Source organism: Salvelinus sp. IW2-2015, unplaced genomic scaffold, assembly GCF_002910315.2.
Source record: "Salvelinus sp. IW2-2015 unplaced genomic scaffold, ASM291031v2 Un_scaffold4151, whole genome shotgun sequence".
Taxonomy (NCBI): domain Eukaryota; kingdom Metazoa; phylum Chordata; class Actinopteri; order Salmoniformes; family Salmonidae; genus Salvelinus; species Salvelinus sp. IW2-2015.
The window spans coordinates 41,680-45,788 of record NW_019945423.1 but is presented as its reverse complement, the minus strand read 5'-3'; positions in this window follow the sequence as shown (position 1 = coordinate 45,788).

Below are 4,109 nucleotides of genomic sequence, written 5' to 3'. Positions count from 1 at the left end.
AGAGGGGGAGAGAAGGCAGGAAGGAGGAAGAGAAGGGAAAGAGGAAGGGGAGGAGGAGAAGAGAGAAGGAGGAAGGAGAGAAGAGGAAGGAGGAAGGAGGAGAGGAGAGAAAGGAAGGAGAGAAGGAGGAAGGAGAGAAGAGGAAGAGAGAAGGAGGAAGGAGGGAGGAGAGAAGGAGGAAGGAGAGAAGAGGAAGGAGGGAGGAGAAGGAGGAGGAGGAAAGAGAAGGAGGAAGGGAGGGAAGGAGAGAAGGAGGAAAGGAGAGAAGGAGGAAGGAGTAGAGAAGGGGAAAGAAGGAAGGGAGGAAGGAGGAAGGAAGTGAGGAGAGGAAGGAGGAAGAGGAAGGAGGGAGGAAGGAGGGGAGGAGGAGGAGGAGGAGGAGGAGGAGGAAGGGAGCAAAGAGGAAGGGAGGAAGAGGAAGGAGGGAAGAGGGAAGGAGAGAAGGAAGGAAGGAGAGAAAGGGAAGGAGTAAGGAGGAAGGAGGGAGGACAGAAGGAGGAGGAGGAAGGAAGGAAGAGAGAAGAGGAAGGAGATAAGGAGGAAGGAGGGAAGAGGAAGGAGAGAAGGCAGGAAGGAGAGAAGAGGAAGGAGTAAGGAGGAAAGAGGAGAGGACAAAGGTAGGAAGGAAGGAAACAGAAGGAGGAAGGAGAGAAAGAGGAAGGTAGGAAAGAGGAGAGAGAGGAGCAGGAAGAGAGAGGAGAAGAGGAAGGAGAGAAGAGGAGAGGAGAGGAAGGAGGAAAGGGAGAGAAGAGGAAGGAGTAGAGGAAGAAGGAGGAAGGAGAGAGGAGGGAGGAGAGGAAGGAGGAAGGGAGAGAGGAAGGAAGATAAGGAGGAAGGAGGGAGAGGAAGGAGGAAGGAGGAAGGAGGAAGGAGAGAAGCTTCACAGAAAAGTTAGATAGATAATTCTTAAAGATGGGTGATTTTGCAGTAAAATAAGACAGAGATGGACAGCTGAGGAGGAACAATTCAAATCTAAGTTCCTATGGAGGCTTGAGGTGGTGTATGCCTCGTGTTTTACACACACACACACACGAACACGACACACACACACACACACACACACACACACACACACACACACACACACACACACACACACCACACACACACACACACACACACACACAACACAACACACACACACACACACACACACTAATGTTCATGATAGGCTTGTACGTCAGTATATCAGACAAGAACCAGACATAGCCGTGAGTCCCGACAGGTGGTTTGTTTAAGATAGCAGGAATTTGTTTGGATTTTTCACGTTTCTGTTTATCTAACAGTAAAAAGCTTAATAAAACCACTTAACCCTAACGTTGGGGTTTTCAACATTTTAAAACTGACAAATGGTTTGTTACTCTGCCTGTCACCATTCTTAACATTCCAACCCCTGTAAACGGTCCAGATATAGGAATATGAGTCTGTATGTGTTTCAAATGTCACCCTACCCCCCTTTTGTAGTACACTGGGCTCAGGTCAAAAGTAGTGCACTATGTCGGGAATAGGGTGCCATAGGGTTCTGGTCAAAAGTAGTGCACTATGTAGGGAATAGGGTTCCATAGGGCTCTGGTCTAAAGTAGTGCACTATGTAGGGAATAGGGTGCCATTTGAGACTATGAATCTATAACAATGTGTCGGAGCGCTCGCTATTCCCTGGTCACGCCTGAATACCTCTCCTACTCGCGGTGTGAAATATTTCTACACCCACCGGACCTGATTACACACCCACAAGCAGATGTGGCCAGTCTGTGTGTGTGTGTGTGTGTGTGTGCGTGCGTGCGTGCGTGCGTGTGTGTGTGTGTGTTATTTCTCCATAAGTACGCCCAGTCGACTAGATCCATAGGTATTCCTGTAGAGAGTAGACAGATGTTAAAGAGATGAGGGAGATTGTTAGTGTAAGGCACCCTATTCCCTATTTAGTGCACCCTATTCCCTATTTAGTGCACTTGTTTTGACCAGGCCCTGGTTAAAAGTAGGGCACTAGGAAATAAGGTGCCATTCATGACGCAACCTAAGATTACTTTTCAACATGTCCACCCTCTAGAGAATTACTTGTGCTGTCAGCCGCAGTCCACCCTCTAGAGAATCACTTCTGCTATCAGCCGCAGTCCACCCTCTAGAGAATCACTTCTGCTGTCAGCCGCGATCCCCTCTAGAGAATCACTTCTGCTTTCAGCCGCAGTCCACCCTCTAGAGAATAATCATATCTGCTATCAGCCGCAGTCCACCCTCTAGAGATCACTTCTGCTATCAGCGCAGTCCACCCTCTAGAGAATCAACTTCTGCTATCAGCCGCAGTCCACCTCTAGAGAATCTTTTCTGCTATCAACGCAGATCACCCTCTAGAGATCACCTTCTGCTATCAGCCGCAGTCCACCCTCTAGAGAATCACTTCTGCTATCAGCCGCAGTCCACCCTCTAGAGAATCACTTCTTGCTGTCAGCCGCAGTCCACCTCCTAGAGAATCCTTCTGCTATCAGCCGCAGTCCACCCTCTAGAGAATCACTTCTGCTATCAGCCTCGCAGTCCACCCTCTAGAGAATCACTTCTGCTATCAGCCGCAGTCCACCTCTAGAGAAATCACTTCTGCTATCAGCCGCAGTCCACCCTCCAGAGAATCACTTCTGCTATCAGCCGCAGTCAACCTCTAGGATCACTTCTGCCTATCAGCCGCAGTCCACCCTCTAGAGAATCACTTCTGCTATCAGCGCAGGTCCACCCTCTAGAGAATCACTTCGCTATCAGCCGCGTCCACCTCTAGAGAATCACTTCTGCTATCAGCGCAGTCCACCCTCTAGAGAATCACTTCTGCTATCAGCCGCAGTCCACCTCTAGAGAATCACTTCTGCTATCAGCCGCAGTCCACCCTCTAGAGAATCACTTCTGCTATCAGCCGCAGTCCACCCTCTAGAGAATCACTTCTTGCTCATGCAGCCGCAGTCCACCCTCTAGAGAATCACTTCTGCTGTCAGCCGCAGTCCACCCTCTAGAGAATCACTTCTTGCTGTACAGCCGCAGTCCACCCTCTAGGAATCACTTCTGCTATCCAGCCGCAGTCCACCCTCTAGAGAATCACTTCTGCTGTCAGCCCAGTCCACCCTCTAGAGAATCACTTCTGCTGTCGGCGCAGTCACCCTCTTAGAGAATCACTTTGCTATCAGCCGCAGTGCCACCTCTGAAGGATCACTCTTGCTGTCAGCCGCAGTCCACCCTCTGAGAGAATCACTTCTGCTTGTCAGCGCAGTCCACCCTCTGGAGAATCACTTCTGCTATCAGCCGCAGTCCACCCTCTAGAGAATCATTCTGCTAGCCGCAGTCACCTCTAGAAGCACTCTGCTATCACGCGTCCACCCTCTAGAGAAATCACTTTGCTTATCAGCCGCGGTCCACCCTCTAGAGAATCACTTCTGCTATCAACCGCAGTCCACCTCTAGAGAATCACTTCTGCTTAGCCGCAGTCCACCCTCTAGGCAGATGCACTTCTTGCTGTCAGCCGCAGTCCACCCTCAGGAATACATTCCTCCTATCAGCGCCAGTCCACCTCTAGAGAATCACTTCTGCCTATCAACCGCAGTCCACCCTCTAGAGAAGCACTTTTGCTGTCAGCCGCAGTCCACCCTCTAGAGCACATATGTCAGAGTTCACAGGCCCGCGGGCCACATCGGCCGCGAGAAGTTTTTTACGGCCCCTGGGATGATCTTGATTTATTATTAGAACCGGCCCGCAGACGCAGCAAGCCGGCAGCCCGCAGATCTTTTACAGGCACAATACTACATTTCCCACAATGCAACGGTGACGCACGAGCAGTAGGGCTGCATTCATTCAATATTTATTGCACAGCAGTCGTCAGCATCACAGTAAAATTAACTCTTAATACCATTCAAAATGGCAAACGGAAGGTGGACACTGAGAACCGGGGGTTTCAAAAAGTGGGAGTGCGAGTATATGTTCACGGAGGTAGCTGGAAAACCTGTGTGTCTTCTGTGTGGAGAAAGGTGTCGGCGTACTGAAGAGTTATAATCTGAGACGACATTATGAAAACGAAACCACGCGACAAAACAAAGAATCATGCGAATGGACAAAGAGCTACAAAAAGATCTCTCGCG